Raw genomic sequence first — 27993 nt, forward strand, 5'->3', positions numbered from 1 at the left:
TTTACAGTGCGAAGCTAAATGGATTCATTTACTTGATACTGTTAAACCGAGGGGTTTGAATGACCAATTGAATCTCAGTGTTTTCATATGAATTAGTAATTAACTAAATGTTAACCATGCCTTTATGATAATTTACCGTACAATGATTATTTTCTCTATCTTTGGATTTATTCATTATATATGTACATGAGCTGTGTCTTATCTGTTTTTAATATTTATGTCATGTTTTTAAATGTATTGTTTTTTCACGATTTAAGGTATTTCCCCTCTCCCGATGCCTGGGTCCCCCATATCCTCAGCATACGGAACGCCAGGTGACTTATCTGGAGAGGCGCCCCCGAGCCGCACTGACTTTGATTGAAACCTGGCAACAAGTGCGACTTTCAATAGACGCGGGTTTCCATGGCAACGTACGGAGTATCGTGTGCGGAAGGAGAAGTGTGCTACACCCGGAAGTCGGTGATGACGTGTGCGGACACGGGAGGGAGGCTGAGTTGCGCGGGAGAGAGGTAAGGGTATTTAAGACTCACTATAACACTGTTTGGTAATGGTTATGCTGCTTGAAAAAGGCAAATAAAATTGCCGAAACGTTGCAAAGCTTATGCTGCCTACATTGTGATTTACTGCAGATGATTTAGCCCGCTGAGTGCCGTATTTTGGATGGACGTTTGCACATTTTTTGAATGAGCACCGCGGCAGTATTCAGAAAGAAGTGTGAGTGCCGGTTGTACGAAGTTATTTGGGGTTTGTTCAGGTATATCTGATAGATAACCCATAAAACCTGCAGCACCCACAACCTGTTATATACCCTTCATAAATACCATGTGGAGGAAAAAGTGAACAGCATTTTCAGATTCTGCTCATCTGGTTGCTGGTACATGTGAACCGTGTCAGCTACTGATAAACCACCGAATATGGATCAAGCCAGTGGTTTTACATGGACTGATGTTCCCATGGGGGAAATTTTATCCTTCTCCGAAAATGAAACCGAATCAGCGTTATTCAAGGAAAGGTTTGCTGATACAGAAGGAACTACCTCTAACGATGATGCATTTAATTTACTATTGAAATATAAGATGAAGGAAACTGATTTCCTAATGCATGGGATCACTCTGTCCGAATACATCAGAGAAAAGAAAATCCCTAGAGGCTTCAGGGTACGCAATACCCCTACTATAGGGCGTTATAACAAAGAATTTGTACGCCGCTGGATTGCCATACTCAACAAATGTTCCCTAGATCTAATGACATTGGTGGTGGAAGAGTCGGCAAGGGAACTGCAAGTGTTGAGGAACAAAATAGAAACAACGGAGAAAGATTTCAAGGAACAGCTGACGCAGGATCATGCCTGCAACTGGATGGAGAAACTCAGCTCACAAGTCACGACATATAAAAAAGATCTCATAGCGTTCAAGAAGAAGAAATTTGAAAGAGTTAATCTAGATTATGAAGAGATGAATGTGTATCGGTGGCTATCAGGTAGTCAAGAAGGCAATTACTCTGGACGGAGATGGCAAACCAATAGAAGAAACCGTGCTAGTAAAGAATACATGCGATACAGCGATATCCCCTCCTCGTCAGGAGAGGATTCCACAGATCTGGACGGTCCATCTACCTCCAAAGGAAAAACCCCTTTAGGGGTGAAAACCCGTGCAGGGCACGGGGGAAGAGGAAACACACGAGAAGGGGCGGTCAATGCAGGAGGAAGAGGGAGAAAGAACATAAAAGCAAAGAAATAGAGGTTGTATTTAATTTATCTAACCATATTCTATCCGAAGCTGAAAAATCTGTACTAAATAAAGGATTAGGATTTGTCCCGACGACCCCATTCGATTCTTTTGAATGGAAGGTAGAACAGTACAGATTAGGGAGACAATTGAGACTTCGTGAATTTTTTGGGGAACAACCTGATAAAGAACTTCCTAATAAGACTTCAGCATTTAAAAGAAAGTCAAAATTTGACCCGGTGTCCAATAACTTAGCTATTCAAGCGTTTATTAAGACTCTCGATATTCAGGTCTTAAATGACCAGAAAGCCCCTAAACCCCATAAGAACAATCTCACTAAAGCTGAATGGTTAGCCCTTAAGGACTTAAGTAACAACAATGACATTGTGATTAGACCAGCAGATAAGGGGGGGGGGGGGGGGGGTTGTAATTATGAATGTCGAAATGTACTGTGCTGAAATCTATAGACAGTTAGCTAATGTTGAAGTCTATACTCTCCTGTCTTCCGATCCTACTGATCTATATAAAGCAGAGATTGATTTGATATTGGATAAAGCTGTAAAAGATTATGTCATTGATTCTGATGTTGGAAGCTACTTGAAGGTTGATGCCCCTAGGGTACCTTTGTTGTACACTTTACCCAAGATCCACAAAAGTATGTGCGACCCGCCTGGACGGCCAATAGTTTCAGCCAGGGATTCATTGTATAACAACATATCCAAATTTTTGGATCATTTTTTACAGCCATGCGTACAGGCGGGGAGCACATACTTAAAGGATACAACTGATTTACTATTAAAATTGAATGATTTGGGTGAATTACCCCGCAACACATGGATGTGTACATTAGATATTAACAGCCTTTACACCAACATCCCTCATGAAGGGGGGTTGGAAGCTGTGGGTATCTTATTGACTGACAATCCATTGTATGAAGGTCCTGATATTAATTTATTTTTGGTGCTGTTAGATCTAGTCCTTAGACGAAATTATTTTTACTTCAATGGTAAATATTACAACCAGTGCTCCGGCTGTGCCATGGGATCTCCCGTGGCACCGGTGTATGCTAATACATATATGTCAGTCCTTGAGAAACAATTATTCTTCACTCGTGAAGCACGTGACTATATAGTGTTTTACAAGCGCTATATAGATGACGTCATACTATTTTGGAATGGTTCTTACCAACAGCTGATTGACTTGATTGGACAAATTAATGGGCGGAATTGCCCTATCAAGTTCACATACACATTGAGTCGGGAGGAAATCACATACCTTGATGTAAGAATTCAATTAGATGCAGATAACAGAATTCATACTAGCATTTATTCTAAAGAAACGGATAGAAACACACTATTAAGGGCTGATAGTTTTCACCCTCAAGCAACAATTCATAGCCTCCCCTACTCTCAGTTTTTGAGAGCAAAGAGGATCACTAGCGATACGAGTACGTTAGAGAATAACCTGAACATCATGACTGATAAATTTAGAGCACGAGGCTACAATGACCATAATCTTAATTCTGCTAGAACCAAAGTTGCTTTGAAATCAAGGGATAGCACGTTCACAAAAAGAATTAGTGATGGGTCCAAAGATTCTCTGAATTGGGTCCATAGGTATACGGTAGCACACAATAAGATCAGAGAAAGTAGTGCAACTCTATGGCCCGTGATACAGAATGATATAAAAACCCTCAAACATACTAACATCCGACATTGCTATCAGAGAGGTAAAAATATCCGGGACTGGACGGTGCACACGGATAATACCAAACAAATGACATTGAAAGAAGGTATAACTACACGGGTGAATGGTTGTCATAAATGTACAGGTTGTACTACCTGCAGCCATATGATAGTGGGTAAATATTTCTCTCACCCACATACAGGTCGTAGATATGAGATCCGACATCCGTTAACCTGCACCAGTTCCTATATTATCTATCTGATTAAATGCCCATGTGGGCTCTGTTATGTGGGGAAAACCATCCGTACATGTAGGGAACGGATGGCCTTGCATAGATCAGCTATCAGAGCGACCTTGAATGGTAAGGGGTCAGATCAGCCCATTGCGAGGCACTTCAGGGAAGCCAGACACAATATGGCCAATTTGCGCCACATGATCATTGATCACATCCCTAATGATGGGAGACAAGGGGATCGACATAAAAAACTTTTACAGTGCGAAGCTAAATGGATTCATTTACTTGATACTGTTAAACCGAGGGGTTTGAATGACCAATTGAATCTCAGTGTTTTCATATGAATTAGTAATTAACTAAATGTTAACCATGCCTTTATGATAATTTACCGTACAATGATTATTTTCTCTATCTTTGGATTTATTCATTATATATGTACATGAGCTGTGTCTTATCTGTTTTTAATATTTATGTCATGTTTTTAAATGTATTGTTTTTTCACGATTTAAGGTATTTCCCCTCTCCCGATGCCTGGGTCCCCCATATCCTCAGCATACGGAACGCCAGGTGACTTATCTGGAGAGGCGCCCCCGAGCCGCACTGACTTTGATTGAAACCTGGCAACAAGCGCGACTTTCAATAGACGCGGGTTTCCATGGCAACTACGGAGTATCGTGTGCGGAAGGAGAAGTGTGCTACACCCGGAAGTCGGTGATGACGTGTCCGGACACGGGAGGGAGGCTGAGTTGCGCGGGAGAGAGGTAAGGGTATTTAAGACTCACTATAACACTGTTTGGTAATGGTTATGCTGCTTGAAAAAGGCAAATAAAATTGCCGAAACGTTGCAAAGCTTATGCTGCCTACATTGTGATTTACTGCAGATGATTTAGCCCGCTGAGTGCCGTATTTTGGATGGACGTTTATATATATATATATATATATATATATATATGGAAAGAGAGCGGAAGAGGACAAGCGCCTGATGGTGCAGTAATTTTCACACTTGGTTTAGTGACGCAAAAACACTCATAAAGGTAATCTGCGTACCAGATGAGGGATTTTGTATCATGCACATCAAACACTATTGCTCTGGTCTTCAGTCTGTTGCTCACAACAAAGGAGGGCTATAAACAAAAAACATAAAAAACACCTCTCATGGTTCAGTATTGTTGTATCGATTTGAAGGATATTCAGCACCTCTGTGGGTATTATGCGTACCAAAAGGTTGGAATAGATCACAAGGAGTCTTAATCCTCCAATTTGTAATTGACACAGCAGCGGAATCTAAACCCTGTGATCCAGGCTCTCTCTTTGGGCAGTGCAGCAGGGGTGCGAGCACACCTCGGGAGGAGATGAGAAGGCAGCGGCAGCACCCTCCACATATGGTACTCTCCGCGATGTAACGGTCGGGTTGGCCCTGTGATTTGGTAGTATTCATGCACTGCACTAACTCTATTATTGGTTGCACTTGTTTGGTGCCCACTGGGTCTTCCTCCGATTTATACACCTATTTAGGCTTACCACACTATCCCTTTTAACTGGGACACTCATGACTTGCACAGGTAGTGTAACAGGAGTCTTGCTAGTATGTGCTCTGCTACTAAAATTCCACCAACGACCGACTCCAGGCTTGTGCAGAAACAACAAATACCTTTTATTCAGGTAGCTAAAAAACAAAGATATACATAAAACAAAGATCACTGTCTTTAGAATAATCTACCAGGGAGGTTAGGCCCTGCCTCACTCCCTCTTACTTAATAAGGAACCCTTCAGGTCCCGGCATCCTGACACTAGTGGCCCAGCCCCCTGGATCAACTGTCCCTAGCAGGCCTATCACCTGGACACTAACTGCCTTCAGGAGCCCTGACTCATTGGGGAGAGTCTGCTTTAAACTCAGCACCCAGGTGCTGGCTGATGAAGCAGCTTCTTGGGCTAAGAAGCCTAAAAGACCTGGTCTGGGCCAAAAGGATGGGAACCTGGTCCATCCACACTTCCCTCCTACCCGCAGGACCACGTGTAGCTTACAGGTGGCAAATTACCTCTCCTGCCATAGTATATATACTGTATAACTGAACAATGAAAGCGGCACTAGAAGGCTTCAAACATACGGGATTGTAGTGATTTAAGACATCTACTTTTCAGGGTCACATCCCCATTGTAGACAATAAACAACAAACAAAGTAGCAGCGCTGTGAGATTAAATATATAAATCAATAAATATATTCATTAATCATGGTGGAGATAAAGACACGTGGAGCTGAATGAACTAAGGGTGAAAAAGGCAATAATTTAATAAAAATGATACATACAATGTAGCAATAAAAATAATAATTAATGAAAATAATAATTAATGAGAATGTTGATAAAATTACAGCAGACAGAAGACAGAATCACCATGGAGCTGCCTTGATTGTGCTATCCGTTTTCTTAATTAGTGTGGACTAAAATGACGGTATTTGGAGTTGGGTGACAACTGGACTTTTTAGCACAGTCCTGATGGCAACAGTGCCACATGAATTACCGCTGGAGGAGGGGGTTCTCTGGAGAGCGTCCCTTTAAACGGGTAGAACCAAAGCAATTTTGTATCCTCACCAGTATGCGGAGTCCTCAGTGCTGAGTAGCAGGGCTGTGTTACCAGTTGACAAGTTGTTCACCTGTTCCTCTGTACGTAAATCGTCGAAGTCCACTAAAGATCCGGATATCGTAAGTGCAGCTCTCAATTGATGAAGGTGATCCTGATTCAAAACACCTGACGCGTTTTCGCTGCAGGTACTGCAGCGAAACGCGTCAGGTGTTTTGAATCAGGATCACCTTCATCAATTGAGAGCTGCACTTACGATATCCGGATCTTTAGTGGACTTCGACGATTTACGTACAGAGGAACAGGTGAACAACTTGTCAACTGGTAACACAGCCCTGCTACTCAGCACTGAGGACTCCGCATACTGGTGAGGATACAAAATTGCTTTGGTTCTACCCGTTTAAAGGGACGCTCTCCAGAGAACCCCCTCCTCCAGCGGTAATTCATGTGGCACTGTTGCCATCAGGACTGTGCTAAAAAGTCCAGTTGTCACCCAACTCCAAATACCGTCATTTTAGTCCACACTAATTAAGAAAACGGATAGCACAATCAAGGCAGCTCCATGGTGATTCTGTCTTCTGTCTGCTGTAATTTTATCAACATTCTCATTAATTATTATTTTCATTAATTATTATTTTTATTGCTACATTGTATGTATCATTTTTATTAAATTGTTGCCTTTTTCACCCTTAGTTCATTCAGCTCCACGTGTCTTTATCTCCACCATGATTAATGAATATATTTATTGATTTATATATTTAATCTCACAGCGCTGCTACTTTGTTTGTTGTTTATTGTCTATAGTGCTTACAGGACTGACTAGACCTGTTATTTAGCAGCTGCTATAATTAGAACACCAGCCCAACTTGCGCCCGATTTTTTAACCTTGGTTAAAAATTCTTTTGCTTCTTCACATCCCCATTGTCAGGATGATACAAGTGTAATAAAATCAGAGAATAAATACCTTAATGCCAGAGGTACTCCCCGCCGCCTCACGCTGCGCTGTCTGGCTTTCAGTTACATCTCCACCGGTCCTCCTGGAAGTGACAGAACTCTGGTCCATCCAGCATGTGCATTTAATCTATCTTCTAAACTGCTTACAACAGTGGAAAGTAAGGTGTTAAGTAGGGGACAGTCATTCATTCCCACCAGTGACCTTGACCTACTACAGTGGAAAATAGACACCTTTAAACTTACATGGAAATTGAAATAACATTTTAATAAGCAAGAATCGATGAGAGAATGTGGGGAGGCACCACCTTTACCAGCACAGGTTAGAAAACTAACCAAACCTACCTTTGAACCTATTTCAACCAACCCATCCATTAAGACTTTTCAAAGGATGGTGTAAATAGCTGCAGATGAACCCTGCCCCAGATATTATTCGGACCTGCCTAGTGCAGAAAGGGCAGCATTGAAAAATCTAGGAACAAGGGAGACATAATTATTAGAAGTGCAGATAAGGATGGGGCGATAGTTACTATGGATACTGACAAATATAAAGCTGAATGTGTATGATTATTGTCTGCTGAAAATACTTATGTCTGTCTCACAACAGGTCCAACAACTCAATTTAAGTTGGAGTTAAATGTACTACTGGGATATGCAGTGGCTGATAATATTATCCTGCATACTGTCAGTAAAGCTCTGTTGAAAGAATATCCGATAGTTCCAGGTTTCTATGTGATTCCCAAACTTCATAAGGAACCGCTTAACCCCCCAGACTGACCAATTTTTTTCCGCCAGGGGATTGTTATGCAAGGCCTTATCAGTATAAAGTGATGTGTTTTTACAACAATGTATATAGAACACCTATACACATTTAAAAGATTCATTTATGCTTTTGAAAAAACTTGATATGCTAATCAAACTTCCATCTGATATTACACTAGCTTCAATAAATGTTACGCGTCTATGTACATGAATAAGCCATGGGGCAGGTGTGGCAGCGATTAGACATCTCATCACCAATAACCCCCTATACACGGGTCCAGATATAGATTATTTTTATATATTGATTTATATGCACAACACTTCAAGCACTTTATTAAGTAATTGGTTGCAGACAAAACATTTTTCACTATATTGTTATATTTGTATGACTAATTGATATTATGAACAGTTGACATAATGTATTATGTTGGTGTAGTTATTTATGTGGGTTACTATGGTTACATTATCCTAGCATGCTGGACAGACTGGAGTTCTGTCACTTGCAGGAGGACTGGAGGAGATGTGACCAGAAGCCAGGCAGGGAGTACCTCTGACATTAAGGTTAAGGTTCATTGATTTTTTTAAATTTGCATCATCCTGACAATGAGGCTGCGACCCCCAAAAAGTATATGTCTTAAATCAAAGCACTGCATTATACGGCATTATAAGTCCAGGGGTACTGCCGTATAAGTCGTAGAGTGGAGAAGATGATGATGTTCATCAAAATGAATTATAAATTCCTCCAGGAAGACATTTTTTTTTCTTTATATCATGTTCTGTTTGGGGCCTAGATTTTAAAAGTGCCACCCTGTCTGACACTGCAGTGCCACTCCTAGATGGGCCAGGTGTTTGTGCCGCCCACTTGTGTCTCTTAGCTTGGTCATCCAGCGACCTCGGTGCACCTCTTTTTTTTTCCATCATGAGATTTTTGGGGCCTAGTTTTTAAAAGTGCCATCCTGTCTGACACTGCAGTGCCACTCCTAGATGGCCCAGGTGTTTGTGCCGCACACTTGTGTCACTTAGTAAAGTCATCAAGCTACCTCGTGCAACCTTTTGGCCTAAAACCAGTATTGTGAGGTGTGAGGTGTTCAAAATAGACTGGAAATGAGTGGAAATGAATGTTATTGAGGTTAATAATACCGTAGGATCAAAATTACCCCCAAATTCTTTGATTTTAGCTGTTTTTTTGTTTTTGTTTTCAAAAATCATCCATGTCTAAAACCAAAACCCAAAAGGGTGGTTTTGGCAAAATCTATCCAGATCCAAAACACAAGTGGGGAGCAAGATCCAAAACAAAAAACACAAAACACGAATAATGCCCACCACACATCTCTAGTTTTAAGTAGAGATGAGCGCCTGAAATTTTTCGGGTTTTGTGTTTTGGTTTTGGGTTCGGTTCCGCGGCCGTGTTTTGGGTTCGAACGCGTTTTGGCAAAACCTCACCGAATTATTTTTGTCGGATTCGGGTGTGTTTTGGATTCGGGTGTTTTTTTCAAAAAACCCTAAAAAACAGCTTAAATCATAGAATTTGGGGGTAATTTTGATCCCAAAGTATTATTAACCTCAAAAAACATAATTTACACTCATTTTCAGCCTATTCTGAACACATCACACCTCACAATATTATTTTTAGTCCTAAAATTTGCACCGAGGTCGCTGTGTGAGTAAGATAAGCGACCCTAGTGGCCGACACAAACACCGGGCACATCTAGGAGTGGCACTGCAGTGTCACGCAGGATGTCCCTTCCAAAAAACCCTCCCCAAACAGCACATGACGCAAAGAAAAAAAGAGGCGCAATGAGGTAGCTGTGTGAGTAAGATTAGCGACCCTAGTGGCCGACACAAACACCGGGCCCATCTAGGAGTGGCACTGCAGTGTCACGCAGGATGGCCCTTCCAAAAAACCCTCCCCAAACAGCACATGACGCAAAGAAAAAAAGAGGCGCAATGAGGTAGCTGACTGTGTGAGTAAGATTAGCGACCCTAGTGGCCGACACAAACACCGGGCCCATCTAGGAGTGGCACTGCAGTGTCACGCAGGATGGCCCTTCCAAAAAACCCTCCCCAAACAGCACATGACGCAAAGAAAAAAAGAGGTGCAATGAGGCGCAATAAAAAAACCACGGTTAGGTGGTATATATTATAATAATAATACAATTATGGATGGACGGACTGCCTGCCGAGTTCCGACACAGAGGTAGCCACAGCCGTGAACTACCGCACTGTACACTGGTTGATAAAGAGATAGTAGTATACTCGTAACAACTAGTATGACACTATGACGACGGTATAAAGAATGAAAAAAAAACCACGGTTAGGTGGTATATATTATAATAATAATACAATTATGGATGGACGGACTGCCTGCCGACTGCCGACACAGAGGTAGCCACAGCCGTGAACTACCGCACTGTACACTGGTTGATAAAGAGATAGTAGTATACTCGTAACAACTAGTATGACACTATGACGACGGTATAAAGAATGGAAAAAAAACCACGGTTAGGTGGTATATATTATAATAATAATACAATTATGGATGGACGGACTGCCTGCCGACTGCCGACACAGAGGTAGCCACAGCCGTGAACTACCGCACTGTACACTGGTTGATAAAGAGATAGTAGTATACTCGTAACAACTAGTATGACACTATGACGACGGTATAAAGAATGAAAAAAAAACCACGGTTAGGTGGTATATATTATAATAATAATACAATTATGGATGGACGGACTGCCTGCCGAGTGCCGACACAGAGGTAGCCACAGCCGTGAACTACCGCACTGTACACTGGTTGATAAAGAGATAGTAGTATCCTCGTAACAACTAGTATGACACTATGACGACGGTATAAAGAATGGAAAAAAAACCACGGTTAGGTGGTATATATTATAATAATAATACAATTATGGATGGACGGACTGCCTGCCGACTGCCGACACAGAGGTAGCCACAGCCGTGAACTACCGCACTGTACACTGGTTGATAAAGAGATAGTAGTATACTCGTAACAACTAGTATGACACTATGACGGTATAAAGAAAGAAAAAAAATACCACGGTTAGGTGGTATATATTGTAATACAATTATGGATGGACGGACTGCCTGCCGAGTTCCGACTGCCGACACAGAGGTAGCCACAGCCGTGAACTACCGCACTGTACTGTGTCTGCTGCTAATATAGACTGGTTGATAAAGAGATAGTATACAATACATACAACAATATACTACTATACTGGTGGTCAGGCACTGGTCACCACTAGTCACACTGGCAGTGGCACTCCTGCAGCAAAAGTGTGCACTGTTTAATTTTAAATTAATATAATATTATGTACTCCTGGGGGCTCCTGCTATAACAACCTGCAGTGCTCCCCAGTCTCCCCCACAATTATTATAAGCTTTGCCTTTTATACATTGATGTGCAGCACACTGGGCTGAGCTGAGTGCACACAGACTGAGTCACACTGTGTGACTGGCTGCTGCTGTGTATCGTTTTTTTTCAGGCAGAGAACGGATATAGCAGAGAACGGATATATATTAAAATAAATAAAAGTTAACTAACAACAACTGCACTGGTCACTGTGGTAAACTCTGTCTGACTCTGCACAATCTCTCTCTCTCTTCTAATCTAATTTCTAATGGAGAGGACGCCAGCCACGTCCTCTCCCTATCAATCTCAATGCACGTGTGAAAATGGCGGCGACGCGCGGCTCCTTATATAGAATCCGAGTCTCGCGAGAATCCGACAGCGTCATGATGACGTTCGGGCGCGCTCGGGTTAACCGAGCAAGGCGGGAGGATCCGAGTCTGCTCGGACCCGTGAAAAAAACATGAAGTTCGTGCGGGTTCGGTTTCAGAGAAACCGAACCCGCTCATCTCTAGTTTTAAGTCTTCGAGTTCCACATTCATTGTTCAGTTATGCATCGGGGTATTCACTCCACTAAGGAAGGCACCGCAAGCAAGCATTCCAGCAGCAAGGGGACTGCAGGAGTGCCGGCTCAAAGGTAAAGAAAAATAAATAAATAAAATAATAATAATGATTTATATATATATATATATATATATAGAGTTTGCAAAGGTGCGGCACTCGTACCAAATAAACAGACTTCAAAAGCAAAGTAGCTATTGCATCAACGTTTCAATATTTATATATTGTCTTCAGGATACAAAATAACAATACAACATACCTTTTATGCATGTCCACCACAAGTGAAATGCTGGCGTCAGGGCCGGGACTGCACACCCACCCCGCCGTCGCACTGAATGGTGACGTCATCCCAAACGGGCCGTACACCAGTGATTAAAAACTTAACCATTCACCGTACAAAAAGAACATTTCCAAACATTTCCAAAAGGGAAATCAGATTTTCCATGGGGCCCTGCCATAAAATGAGCAAGTCATCAATATAGCGCCGGTAATAAAAAACCTGCATAGATACCTCAGGATCTATGGAAAACATCTGGCCCTCCAACTGGTACATAAATGCATTCGCGTACGACGGGGCCACCGCCGACCCCATCGCACATCCTGCGAGTTGCAACCAGAATTTGCCATTAAAGACAAAATAATTTCTATTGAGTATTTTATCCAAAAGGGACAGGAAAAACCCAACCTCTGGCCCTTTGTAAGTGGGGTTGTTATCAATCAATGACCTCACTGCCTCCATACCTGCACTATGTGGAATGCACGTATAGAGGCTAGTGACGTCAGCGCTGCATAAAGTCAACTCCTCAGGTAAAGGACCCAGATCCTGCAACTGGAGGAGTAAAGCCGTGGTATCTTTAAGATAAGACGGTATAAGTTGTACACAGATACAACGGCTTTACTCCTCCAGTCCCTTTTGGATAAAATACTCAATAGAAATTATTTTGTCTTTAATGGCAAATTCTGGTTGCAACTCGCAGGATGTGCGATGGGGTCGGCGGTGGCCCCGTCGTACGCGAATGCATTTATGTACCAGTTGGAGGGCCAGATGTTTTCCATAGATCCTGAGGTATCTATGCAGGTTTTTTATTACCGGCGCTATATTGATGACTTGCTCATTTTATGGCAGGGCCCCATGGAAAATCTGATTTCCCTTTTGGATAATCATAACATGTCTAGTCATCCAGTACAGTTCACTTATGTAATGCATAAAGATGCCATCAATTATTTGGATGTGACCATTACCAACAAGGATGGTAGGCTTAATACTTCGTTGTATGTAAAATCAACGGATAGGAACACTGTATTGAAGTTTCAGAGTTTCCATCCACCTCCCCTGCTGAGGGGACTACCGTACTCCCAATTCTTGCGTGTACGGAGAATCACATCTGACCCTGAGGAGACAGGCAGGGCATTGGATACCATGAAGCATAGATTTGTGGAAAGGGGATACCCTATGGGGGATCTTGAGGTTTCTAAAAAACGTGTCTTAGATATGACCAGACAGCAGGTTTTGCAGCCTGACCATGCCCGCAAACAACGCAATAGAGAAGTGTTCCCTTGGGTAAATAAATATACTACCAAGAGCGGACAAATAGTAAAAAAAGCTAAACAAATGTGGCCTATAATACAAACTGACGGGGCCATGTCCTCCATGGAGAATACGGCGTTATTGCCGAGTCACACCAGAGGGAGGAACATAGGTGACCGCATAGTCAAACTAGACATTACTGAGTTGGCCATTAATAGAGAATCTCATTTCCTACGAGCTAAAGCTGGTTGTTACCGTTGCTTGGGATGTGCCACTTGTAATACATTAATAGTAGGCACTTCCTTCAATCATCCTTCTACGGGTCGTAAAATTCCAATTAAATATCGTCTGACATGCACCACGACTCATGTGGTGTATCTCCTCACGTGCCCATGTGGTCTTGCATATGTCGGCAAGACCATTAGGCAGTTCCGTGAGAGAATGGCTCTCCATAGAAGTGCCATAAAAAAGGCCTTTGAAAAGAAGGACAGTGAGCAACCCTTTGCTCGCCATTGTGTGCTCCTGGGCCATAGGGTAGCTAGTATTAGAGCCATCCTGATAGACCATGTTCCCCGTATGATAAGGGGTGGGAATAGAGATAGAATATTATTACAAAAAGAATCCAGGTGGATTTATAAATTGGGCACACTGTCACCCGGTGGTCTCAATGAGAATCTGGGACTGCAGTGTTTCCTCTAAAAAAAACCACTATTCTATCCTATATCAGGTATTATAGTTATGTCCAGCTATATCTGCATTGAATGTAATAAGTTAGTCCTATCCTGCATTGACTCAGTCTAGCATCACCATAGTTCCTCAGGATTTATTTGTACACCTTTGTTTTTAACAGTTTGTATGTACTACATGCATGTCATTTTTACCAATTGTTATTTGTCTCCATTGCCTCCCCGTAGGTGACCGAGCGGAGTGTCGTTCTGTTGCCATGGGTACTCGCCTGCGACGCGGCGCGCCGTGACGTCACTGGAAGGCGACGCGGAAGTGCGGCCGGACGGCTTGGCGGGCGGTGGCGCCGTGGAGCAGGTGAGTACGATCAGCATTAGTGTTAGTCTTGTCTTTCTTATATAAGCTCTGTTTTGTGTTGCTTGTGGTTTGTCTGGCCCTGAGGACGGGGTTTATTCCCCGAAACATGTTGGCCCAATAAAGTAAAATTTTCATCAAGTTGTGAAGTCTGGACTGAGTGCCGCCCTTACTACTGCTGTTTATACCTGGGACTTTATGTCACTGGCTGGGAGGGCACCGCAGCTGCTGTTTATACCTGGAGTGGAGTGCCGGATTGTTTCTGTTTGTTTTATATATATATATATATATATATATATATATATATGGGTTTGGTTCATCAAATCGACAGTATCTAGGTCGACAATGTTTAGGTCGACCACTATAGGTCGACAGTCACTAGGTCAACATGGATGGAAGGTCAACAGGGTTTCTAGGTCGACATGTGCTAGGTCGACAGGTCTAAAGGTCGACATGAGGATTTTTTTTTCTTGGTGTCGTTTTCTTCGTAGAGTGACCGGGATCCCAAATTAGTGCACCGCGTCCCCTCGCATAGCTCGCTTCGCTCGCTTTGCTCAGCACAGATTACCGTTCCAATCGTACTCCACGTGGATCGTTAAGTATGAAAAAAATTATTTTTTTTTTTTTTTTTTAAAACTCATGTCGACCTTTAGACCTGTTGACCTAGCACAGGTCGACCTAGAAACCCTGTCGACCTTCCATCCATGTCGACCTAGTGACTGTCGACCTATAGTGGTCGACCTAAACATTGTCGACCTAGATACTGTCGATCTTCAGACCGGATCCCATATATATATATATAAATTATTTTTCCCATGGATGACCGGCCATCCAATTAAAGCAATCAGGGAACCTGGGTACCTTCCCTTTCACATGGAAATACCAGTGATACAGTAAGAAAATGGGCGTCACTCCACGTATTTTAATAAGTAACCGGAAATGTGTGGGGGCAGCTGTGACCATGTGTCTTTCACTTGCACAGGGTGGTATAAAGGTAAACTTTGTTTTATATCATATTATCCTGACGAAAGGTGTTTATAAAAGGCATTTGAAACGTTGATATTGATAATAAAGTAATGTATATACATATACATACACATATTGACAGGTGCAGCACTCCTGGCATCTTAAATAACTTACAGCTAGATGCGTCATCGCTTGGAAAGTGATAAAATGGAGAGTGAAAATGCACCAGCCAATCAGGTCCTAACTGCCATGTTACAGGCTGTGTTTGAAAAATGGCACTTAGGAGCTGATTGGCTGGTGCTTTTTCACTCACCATTTTATCACTTTCCAAGCGATGACGCATCTAGCTCTTAGACTGATACAAGCATGCTAAGTTATTTAAGACACATGGGGGTAAATTTACTAATATGGGAGTTCTGTTTAAGATGGGATGTTGCCTACAGCAACCAATCTGATTCTACTTCTTATATATATATATATATATATATATATATATAAAATAGAAATTCCCTGCACTCCGGGCATATACTGACCGGCTCCGGTGTCCTCCTCTGGGGTGCGATCCCCAATAACGTGGAAGGTCAATACAATAGGTGGCACTCGGAGACTTGTATTCAGTAGTAAATTTGCATAAATGCCCCATAGGGTGTGCTTTATTCAAGTGACATTTCGGGGATTTCTCCCCTTCTTCAGACAAAGCCAAGTGATAACAGTGAGCTTAAATACACAATGCATAAACTTACACCCTCCCTGTTTGTGTCAGTGGAGCCCAAGTCTCACCAGCCGCCTTCCTGTAGCGAGCAATTTCGGTTACGGCTGCCTCCATTGCGCTGGTAGTGCCATCACTCATCTGGCTGCAGGGACCATGGGAAACAGCTGAAAACAACAACAAGGGATGACATTACAAAACCTCACAGTGCAAAACAATAACTTATAGGAGCAGAGGCGGCATTCACATAGTATGCGTCCTCTGCATGTGTGAAAAAACATCTTATACTTAGTGCTAAACATCTATATGTAATCAAAACAACGTGCTCACATATTCTGCTATGTGATCTGTATATTAGACAAACAAACTATCTGTGGTAAATATGTAACAATAGTAGAATTAATAAAAATCTATAAAACTGTTGTAAAATATACATTGAACATACTTTTGTATCAACATAATCTACAGTATGTTAGAATAGAATCGTTTACGTTAAAGTGTGCTTTTTGGTGACATTCCCTATATTACTGCCATCTTGTGGCCAAATTGAATACCATATTTGTGTATCCAAAAGAAATACACCTTAGGGCAAATAATCAGATTCATTTTATGTAAAAAAAAAATTGTATTCTTTTTTATAATCTTTTTTTAAAACATAAGGCTACTAAACCACTATGGCATGGGATATACTACTCTACACAAATCAGCTTATAAGAAATGACTTAATGTAAGTGATTCATACAGGCCTTTGGGGGCAACACAATCCAGGCGGAAAATCCATCTGGATTCTAGTTGTAATAATAATTTGCCCCTATCGCCTCCCCATCTGGGTGCTGGAACGTGATCTATGGCTTTATACTTCAAACTGGCTAGATTGTGTTTATGTGCTGCAAAGTGACGTGCCACGGGTTGTTCACTGTCCCCAGTGATCAGGGCTGCTCTGATAGCTGATCTACGTTGGGTAAGACGTACTTTTAATTGACATTCCATTTTCCCTACATAGTACAGCCCACATGGGCAAATAATGACATATATCACATATTTGCTAGTACATGTTAATATGTTAATAATATGTTAAATGTTTTTTTCTCATTTAAGCTTTTTTCTTCTTGAATTTACAGTTTCGTCATGTGTTTGTGAGTCAATTTTAAGGACATTAATTAAAAGTTAAGTATTTAAAGTATGACATTTTTATAAGAGTGCCCCAGCAAGTAGAGTTTTATTTTCTTTTGCCCATTTTAACTACAGCATAATGTGGAGACCATAATTTAATCAAAGAAAGGTATTTTGATATGATGTTTGAGTGTGGAAAATTGTTTAGTAGATACTTTGTGGATGTCTCTGGAAGTGGCTGTATTTTTGTTTTGTATATGTATTTTTTTTCCTTTTTTTGTTTTTGTTTTGTAGAATTTAATACACTAATTTAGAAAAATGACAGAGGTACCTACATATACTACTCTCACCACAGTGACCACTATTTGGATAAAGAAAACCAAGATGAAGAAAAAAATCCAGATTATGTAAAATCCTACAGTTTTACCAATACTGAAAATTATGTTCTTGCGGATTCAGTGCATAAAAATTATAATAGACTTTTTAGATGACCAAGTATGCAAAACTCGTATAAATGCAGAGGGGTACATTTACTAAGGTATGAGTTTTTTTTTAGAAGTGTTGATGTCGCTCACAGCAACCAATCAGATTCTAGTTAACATTTTTATAGCTGCTTTTAGAAGATAATAGATAGAATTTCATTGGATGATATGGGCAACATCACCAGTTCTAAAAACTCCCGCTTTTGTTAATTTACCCCACAGAGTCTATATGGCGTTTAATTGCTGATGATGTGTCAATGGATTATGTACATGGACTGCAATTGCTTGTAAAAAACTGGTTTAATGACTGTAAATGTACAGTCAAGAGTAAATTATCTATCGTGCAAAATCATTCAAAGGGCACAGGTGGCAGTCTACCTCTAGAAATTCTATTTCTAGAAAGGGAGAAGAAAATACAAGAAATTATCCCTCCAGTGGCTGTTGCTGGTGGAGGAATTGATACTAGTGCTTTCAATTTCACCATTGGTTAATTTAGAGAAAGTATTTTAATGATATAATGAGGAAAATCTAATCACATGACATAAAACAATTCCATCTTGCACCTCCTTTCTTTGCATAATGTGCTGTTTGGAGCTTTGCTGATGGTGACAACAAACATTTGTATAGTTAATAAAATTGCCTCCCTGTCTGCCACTGCATTGTCAAAGCCCAAAACCGGAGATTAGGGCCAGTGCACATCTTTAGACTAAAGTAGCCCAGTATCAAAGGTTGCACATTCATTTCACTGCATACTGTAATTTTCTTAATTGGGAAAAAGACGCATGTGATCATAACGGACCCAGAACAATCACTGCAGAATTTACGTTTTTTTAAACATGATGTTTCTCTTGATGTGTACTGTATTTGTTTAATGCCATTTTCAGTGGGGTAATATTACAAGCAATCAGCTAAATAACAAAATTGCCAGTGTGTAATAAAACAACTGTTATCATGGTAAGACTTGCAATACATACATTACAATAATATCCAGGGACGGCTCCAGAGCTCTGTCTATGTTAGATAGACAGTACTGTCTATGTTAGATAGACAGTACCAGTGGCGATTCCAGTGCAAAGGCTGCAGCTCAGTTCAAAATTCAAATATGGGAGGCACTCCAACTGCCCGTGAGTCAGTTTGAAATGGCAGTTGGTGACAGTTTGTGGCTCCCCTATTTGAAATTTTAACTGACCTGCAGCCTTTGCTCTAGAACCACCACTGGTACTGTCTATCTAACATAATATAAATAAATAAATAAATAAAGTATCTAATTAAAGTCATTCTTAAACTGTAAGCACCGTTTGACTTTTCAATGAAGATGTCACACATGCGCAATGGCGGTTTTGAAAAGCAACACCTGGTGGACGAACACATTTATTGCAGTGACCAGAAAAACAAATCATTACACAGCAACTGAATATGCTACACTGCGGCTGAATATGCCTCCCTGCGACCAGGCACAGGCATACGTAATATAATTAGTATTTTGCATTACATGCCACACGGAGGATAGATAAGAGTGGCTACATCTGTATAATACCAGACATTTGGTGATTTTCTGTGCATGCATCAATGCATGTTTCTTCAGGAGAGGTGCCCATGGACATCTATAGCTGGTACAATAAAATCATCAGTAGATGAACTCTAATTTTTGAAAGCAGATATGAAATGTGCCATCTTATTTCAGAATTGTCAGATGTAGGGATAATTTGTTCTTTTTATTAGACTACTACACATGTAAGAAAATTCTGTGTGATGGGACTATGGGGTATATTTATTATCATGCTTTAAACCTGATGATTGCAATTTATTGTTGCCGCTTGTAACAAACAGAAATCAAGAATGTATCAAAAACACACACGCACAGGAGCCCATCCCTGCGATGCGAAGGATTAAGGGGGGTAATGATGGGAGAGATGTGTGCTGAGCGATCTTAGCACAGACCGCTCAGCCACATCTCTCCTCCTGCTCAACACAGCGCAATGTGCTAAGAGGGGGAGGGGGGGGCGGACAGGAGGCCGCTCACTTCACACAGTGGTGAGTTGAGCAACCCGCTAGATTGAGCCTGTGCTTAAAATCTAAGCAATCTAGTCAGATTGTTTAGATTTTAAACACGGATCTCTCCATGTGTACCCCTCTTAAGTGATCACTCCACTTTTAACATTTCTCCTTTGCGCGTGTGCCTGCGCTCATTCCACTGCACTTGTGCACAATTCACTTCCCTGCAAATGTTGTTATGTGTAAACTATAGGCTATAATGTTTAATTCCATCTGAAGATTATGTTAGCTCCTGGACCAAGCTCAATAATTGAAACTATGGAAACCTATGAGGACTGCTTTTCCAGCCGGAAAAATGGGGGACAGCAGCAGCTCCAAAATCTGTAGTGTTCCCTGTAGATACATTCAGGTGGTAATTAATACTTGTGAGTGCCCCCAGAAAATGTGTGTTATTGGGGGTTATGAAATAGCAAACATGTTTTAACACCTTCAGTGGCAAGTTTTTAATTTAAAAACACACACTGGGGGGGGGATGTTTTTAAATGACAGTGGGAGAGGGGGGAAGGTGCAGAGGGCGCAACTAAAGGGACAGGGCGAGTTAATCGCCTGACATCGCCAGCAGGCATTGCCCGCGGGGATCGTCAGCCCCAGCACTGATTCCCGGCTGCTTTGTGGCACCCGGGAATTAGCATAATGATTTTACTGCTAAGCCTGCCCCTCAGCCAATGGGAGTCCTGGGATCAGGCTAAACTCCATAATGAAGCATACTAATTCCCGGGCGCCATGTACACTGCACGGCTGTCCCTGAGATATCAGTCAGTAATATGCATGGAAATCTTCCGGGGTTGCCAGCACTGTCATCATTGGCAAGCCCGGAAGATTTTTGGGCATGCCACTGAAGGGGTTAATTTACACTGAACATACAGTAATGTTAATACACCTAATGGCTTAGAATTGGATAACTGAGAGCATTGTGAGTTATGAGGCTCTGATCTGAAGACGACACATTCAATTTCCACCTAGAATTATTGTAATGTACATCTTTAGTAGAAAAAGGATGACACAACCAGGTTTAAGGTCAATGGAAATACCTGTGGTGGGGAACAGCAGCTAGTAGGCCAGACAGTAAAGATAGGGGGGGTTAGCAATGCTCCTAGGGGTGGAAATAATCTCTGTGCTCCCTATGTCAAGTAGAAGCAAAAACCTTAACTGCCCAACAGCCTACGAGGGCAAAACAGTTCACCATTGGTGCCAAATCATCAATGGTTGATAACTATTGATGGTTGATGGCTATACCAATAATAGAAAAGTAGAGGTAATCACGTTAATGCAGCCTGGTTCTCTGAGGGCTTCAGACTATTTCTGTGCAGAATAAAGTCCATCACCTTACAACTGTTCTTATTTTACCTACAGCCAAGCAAACGAGATGAGTAAATAACTTACATAAGTATTTCCACTACCAGGATGAGAATTTAATAATAAATGTGGCAAAATGACAGCATAAATTAAAAACAAACATAGTTCATAAGAACAGTAAACTAAGATTAATCTGGCAGTACATAAACTTCATACAGGTGGATAAAGTACATAAACGATGCTATAAATGAGAAGTTGTGGAACAATAAATAAGAAGTGTGTACAATAACTGCCTGAGGCTAAACTCCTACTGCTCAGTGTTGGCAGTAATGTGAGCCAAAGCACAACCTCTGGGCAGTCTGAAAAATCCCAGCCATTTGTGAGCAGTAGGACATTATAATAAAGGCAGAACAGGCAATATTTAGGGTCAAAGGATAATAGTGGGAGCTAAGCTACCCTATCCATTCGAGATTGCATTGCCGGCTGAAAATGCAGAAAGGACCTCTAGACTAAAGTAGCGATGAGCGGGTCTGGTTCTCAGACAACCAGACCCTCCTGAACTTTAGGATTCGACTACTGATCTGAGACTGGCTTGGGGTTTCCCGCCAGACTCAGATCCAAAAAGCGAAGCAAAACGTCATCATCCCATTGTCTGATTCTCATGTGGTTTTTGATTCTATAAAGGTCCCAGTGACCGGTGCAGTTTTTACTCCAGTATGTCGAGTGCACTGAACGGACATGGCCGCAGTGCTGAGGCAAGTGGCGTGGGCGTGGGGCGTCTGTCTGCATTCAGTGACAACAAGGGGTGATCTTCCATCATCAACAGTCCATGAGTGCTGGTGAATCAGACAAGGGGTGATCTTACCTGTGCATACATCCAGGGGCTCTGCCTGTCCCAGTGTTAAAAAACCCAGTATACTGTGTGTGTACATCTATGTGCTGGTGTGTTTCCAGGGGTGCTGTCATCTGGTGTATCTGACAACAAGGGGTGATCTGTCCGTGAATAAGAATTTTTCTAATAACAATTTTAATAAATTGATTTAAAAAATGATGATATTGTTGCAACAAATAATAAAAACACAGTGTATTAGATTTGATTTGGGCATAACATAGCACTGCAAAATCAACAAAGTTCCATATACTTAAGTATGGTTTGTTAGCCGGTACTCAAATAAGCCAATTCATCCTCAAAAGCAGCTGCCACAGTCCAGGAACAATTGCAAGCGAATGGAAAATACCAACTGCTGTTGTAATAGACCTTACGTGGCTGGTTCAAGATGTTACTTGGTCCAATTGATTTGCTCAGGTCAAATATTGCAGATGTCCAATTCGCAGATGATAGTAGTTCCTATATCCAACTTCTAGGCTTTTAGAAAGAATTGAGGAAATAGAGTCCAGCTGTCCCACCGACGCGTTTCGGTGCCGTGTGGGGCGTGGACAGTGGTATCTTTTGTTGTTCTTATCCTTTAGCGGCGAGCCAAGCATATATTTAGTTTTAGGGTTGTTAGTAGCTCCTAGCCTTCTGTTTTCTTTAGTTAGAGGTCCCCTTGTTATTATCCTGTCTCGGTTCACGCCTTGTCTCACTCTAAGACCTGGGGGCATCGAAGTTGGGCAGACCTAATCTGCCCTTCAAACGCGGCTGTCGTGGGCCCAAGAAACCATAGTCACTCAGGCGTGAACTGACCGCACGGGTGAAACAATGGAGGGCGGGTGCTAGTGGCTATTTCCATACCACACCTTATTTCAGCGTCACCTCCTGGTGCTCTGGACTCACTACGCAACATCTCTCTAGTTCTGAGCACCAGGAACCTAACATTATCACCGGGCAAAAAAAAAATATATATAAAGAGTTATTTGTATTTGGTGGGCATTGAAATTCGGCCTCATGAATCCGGCAGTATTAGGACTGAATCCCAGCCAGCTTTTGGCCAACCAGATTAAGGAACTAACTCAGATGGTTCAGAATCTTACTCTTTGGGTGAGATCGCAGGAAGATCTTTTGCAAGCCTCCCCGAGTATGATTCCAGAACCAAAGATGCATCTTCCTGACCGTTTTTCGGGTAACCAAAATGATTTTTTTAATTTCAAGGAAGCTTGTAAACCTTATTTTCATTTAAGGCCCCGATCCTCTGGTACTGAGTCTCAACGGGCCGGGATTGTGATGTCATTACTACAAGGCGATCCGCAAACCTGGGCTTTTGGGCTAAAAGTCGATGATGTTGCCTTACTATCTGTAGATGCCTTTTTTAAGTCCTTAGGCCTTTTGTATGATGACCCTGATAGAGAAGCGTCGGCTGAGAGCCACCTGTGTGAACTTAAGCAAGGAAAAAATCCAGCAGAGGCGTATTGTACCGAGTTTCGCCGTTGGTCGAACAACTGTGGCTGGAATGACCAGGCCCTGCGCAGTCAGTTTCGCCTCGGTTTGTCTGAAGTTATTAAAGACAGTCTCCTTCAGTACCCCGCTCAAGAGACTTTAGGCAAACTCATGGAGCTTGTTATTAAAATTGATCGTCGTCTCCGGGAGCGGAGGGCTGAAAGAGGAGCTAGTTTCAGGCCTAGTCCATGTGTGTATACTTTCACTGAGGACGTCGAGGAGCCCATGCAAATGGGTCTCTCCCGGCTGTCCCCAGAGGAAAGAACCAGAAGGCTAAATTCTGGTCTCTACTTGTATTGTGGTGGCAAAGGACATGTCGCGCGTAATTGCCCGAATAAGCAGGGAAACGCTCTGACCAAGTGAATTGTTAGGGGTTTCACTTGGGTCTGCAATTGATCTCCTCTGATGATTCCTTATTAGTTCCTGTAAAAATGTCCTTTGGTAGTCTCAGTTTGTTGGTGTCAGCCTTCGTCGACAGTGGAGCTGCGGAAAATTTCATGGATATTGGTTGGGCTCAGACTTTGGGCGTTCCACAGATACCTTTGGATAAACTTATCACCATGCACGGCTTGGATGGTGGTCCACTTTCTAATGGGATAATAACCCACTGCACACCTCCAGTACAACTGACAGTGGGGGCCCTACATTCAGAGAAAATCGAGTTTTACCTTACCCATTGTCCGGCAGTCCCCGTAGTTTTGGGTCACCCCTGGCTTGCCTTTCATAATCCCACCATAGATTGGCGGTCTGGGGAGATTTCCCGATGGGGTCCCTTTTGTGTTAAGGAATGTATTTCCCGTCCAGTCCGGGTTGCGGCTGTCACCCCAGAATATCATGACTTTGCCGATGTTTTCTCCAAGGGTAATGCGGATATTCTGCCCCCTCATCGGTCCTATGACTGCGCCATTGACTTAGTTCCCAGTGCCTCTTTGCCTAAAGGGAGACTATATGCCCTGTCTGGTCCGGAAACTACAGCAATGGATGAGTATGTACAGGAGAGCCTGAAGTAGGGCTTCATTAGGCCCTCAAAATCTCCATTGAGTGCAGGGTTTTTTTTTTGTTGAAAAAAAAGATGGGTCGCTCAGACCATGTATTGATTATCCGGCTCTGAATAAGATTTCTATTAAAAACACCTACCCCTTGCCACTGATTTCGGTACTATTTGATCAGCTACGTACTGCCGTTATCTTTTCCAAAATCGATCTTAGAGGGGCTTACAATCTCATCCGAATAAAATCTGGGGATGAGTGGAAGATGGCTTTCAGCACACAGTCGGGACATTATCAATACCTGGTGATGCCATTTGGGCTGTCTAATGCTCCTGCTGTATTTCAAGATCTCACTAACGACGTCCTTTGCGACTTTCTAGGAAAGTTTGTAGTCTTTTATTTAGACGACATTTTGATTTACTCTGAGTCCTTTGAACAACATATTACCCATGTGCGACTGGTCCTTAAGAGGTTACGGGAAAATCATTTGTATGCCAACCTGGAGAAATGTGATTTCCACATCACAGAAGTGTCCTTCCTTGGGTATATTATTTCTCCAAAGGGGTTTTTCATGGAACCATAAAAACTCCAGGAAATCCTAAATTGGGCACAACCCACGAACTTAAAAGCAATCCAGCGCTTTTTAGGGTTTGCAAATTATTATAGGCATTTTATTCATACCTTCTCAGATTTGGTTGCTCCTATTGTGGCATTGACCAAAAAAGGAGCGGACCCTTCCAATTGGTTGCCTAAAGCCAAGTCTGCCTACCTGGCCTTGAAAAAGGCCTTTGTCTCAGCTTCAGTACTCAGACACCCTAACCCAGATCTCCCCTTTATTGTCGAGGTAGATGCCTCAGAGGTTGGAGTGGGGTCTATCCTTTCTCAGGAAGACCCAGAGTCTCGGGAATTACACCCATGTGCCTTCATGTCCAGAAAATTCTCCTCCGCAGAATCCAACTATGATGTTGGTAATCGAGAATTGTTGGCAGTTAAATGGGCTTTCGAGGAGTGGAGGCACTGGCTGGAAGGAGCAAGGCATACCATTGCTGTGTTCACTGACCACAAGAACCTGCAGTATATTGAGTCAGCTAAATGGCTTAATGCTCGACAGGCACGTTGGGCGCTGTTTTTTACTCGTTTCAGGTTTATCATCACCTTTAGGCCCGATTCCAAGAATACGAAAGCCGATGCCCTGTCACGTTGTTTTCTTCCAGTTCACAATAACCACCCAGCTACTACCCCCATAGTTCCATCGTCTGTCATCCGGGCTGGCCTCACACAGGATTTATTTACACAGCTAGTCCAGCTTCAGCAGCAGGCTCCCAATGTCACTCCTGCAGATCGTCTCTTTGTCCCTGAATTTCTGAGAGGCACTGTTCTAGCTGAGTTTCATGATAATAAGGTTTCTCGTCATCAGGGTATCACTAAGACCTTGGAGTTAATTTCTCGCTCAGTGTGGTGGTCTAATCTTTCTAAAGATGTGAGGGAATTTGTCCATTCCTGTCAGGTTTGTGCTCAGTACAAGGTATCTCGATCGTTGCCGGTCGGGCAACTCATGCCTCTAGCCATTCCTCTCAGGCCATGGTCACATACATCCATGAATTTCGTGGTGGACCTAACTCTTTCAGCTGGGTTCCGCGTCATTTGGGTGGTAGTAGACCATTTTAGTAAGATGGCCCACTTCATTGCTCTTCCCCGATTACCCTCCGATCAAGGGTTGGCAGTTTCGTTTCTCCGCCATGTTTTCAGGCTCCATGGTTTACCCATGGATATTGTCTCTGATCGGGGACCACAATTTATTGCCCGTTTCTGGAAACATTTTTGTGCCTCATTAAATATGAAACTCTCTTTAACATCTGGGTACCATCCACAGTCTAACGGACAAACTGAACGTGTTAATCAGTCGTTAAAACAGTATTTACGGCTATATTCGGCCAAACTTCAGAATAATTGGTCTGAATTTCTTTCTTTGGCCGAGTTTGCCTAAAATAACTCTTGTCATGCTTCCACCAAGGAGTCCCCATTCTTTTTGGTCTTGGGCTTTCATCCTAGAGCCAATTCTTTTTACCCTGATTTTCCAGTCTTTTCGTTGACCTTAACTTCTCATCTCAGAATGATTTGGAAAAAGGTGCACCTTGCCCTTAAGAAGGCTGCCTTCGGAAAAAAATAAATTCAGATAGGTTCCGATGCCCATGCACTTTTAAGGTGGGAGATAAGGTGGGGTTGTCAACCCGCAACATCAAGCTCTGACAACCCTCGGCTAGATTGGGACCCAAATTTATTGGACCGTTCTTTATCGTTAAGAAGGTGAATCCAGTTGCTTTTCGGCTACGCTTGCCTAAATCACTCAAAATTGGCAATACTTTTCACTGTTCCCTCCTGAAGCAATATATTTCATCCAGGAGATTCCCTCGGAAGACTTCCCAGGGTAGACCTCCGGTGGATGTTCAGGGGAAACAAGAGTTCCTGGTGGAGAAGGTTTTAGATTCCAAAGTTTCTCGGGGCCGGCATCATTTTTTGGTTCACTGGAAAGGCTATGGCCCGGAAAAAAGGTCTTGGGTCCTGGATAACAAATTACATGCCCCTTAATTTAAGAGATTATTCTTTTAGGAATTTTCTCAGAAACCCGGCTTTAGGGGTTCTTTAACCCCTCCTCAAGGGGGGGGTACTGTTAGGTGCAGCGGTCCGCGGCGCCGCTCGGTCTGCTTCCGAGCGAAGCTCACGACCGTCGCACCTCCCTCCCTACCCGCCCGGCACCTAGCAACGCCAGGACGCCATGTGTACTGTAGCCGCTGGGTCCCTGGCAACGCTAGTATGCTGGGCGTCCACAGCCGCTGGGTCCATGGCAAAGTGGACGCCATTGGCGGACCGCGTTACCCGTTGCCAGATAAAATTGATTAGTTGTTTGTGCAGCATGGCAGCTGCACGGCAACTTGTAATTAGGGTCTGGGGGCTAGTCTTGCTGGCCCTCCTGTCATTGGCCAGCAGGGCCTTCTTATGGGAGCCTCGCCGGTGATAGCTTCGTGTATGCTGTTCCTGCCTTGCAAAGTTTGTTCCTGGTCAGCTGTATCTGGTCGATCCTGCTCCCTGTGCTCCTGAGTCCTGGAGTTCTGAAGCCGGTCCTGGGAATCCTTTCAGTCCAAGTGAACCTGTTGCAGTCATCTGGGGGTTCTCGCTTATTGGGGTTCTCTCCCGGTTTCGTGAGTAGCGGCTTCTGCTGCGTGTTGCGGCCTAGGCCACTTAGTCCTTGGGTTTATTTTGTACTGGTGGTTTTGCGGAGGTTTCCGCTTTTCACTCTCCTCCCCGGTACACGACGGTGCTGTGTGCGGTTTGGACAGTGATATATTTTGTTGTTCTTATCCTTTGGCGGCGTGCCGTGCATATATTTAGTTTTACGGTTGTTAGTAGCCCCTAGCCTTTTGTTTGCTTTAGTTAGAGGTCCCCTTGTTATTATCCTGTCTCGGTTCACGCCTTGTCTTACATTAAGACCTGGGGGCATCGGAGTTGGGCAGACCAAATCCGCCCTTCAAACGCGTCTGCCGTGGGCCCAAGAAACCATAGTCACTCAGG

This window comes from Pseudophryne corroboree, chromosome 9 (assembly GCF_028390025.1).
Source record: "Pseudophryne corroboree isolate aPseCor3 chromosome 9, aPseCor3.hap2, whole genome shotgun sequence".
Classification (NCBI taxonomy): Eukaryota; Metazoa; Chordata; class Amphibia; order Anura; family Myobatrachidae; genus Pseudophryne; species Pseudophryne corroboree.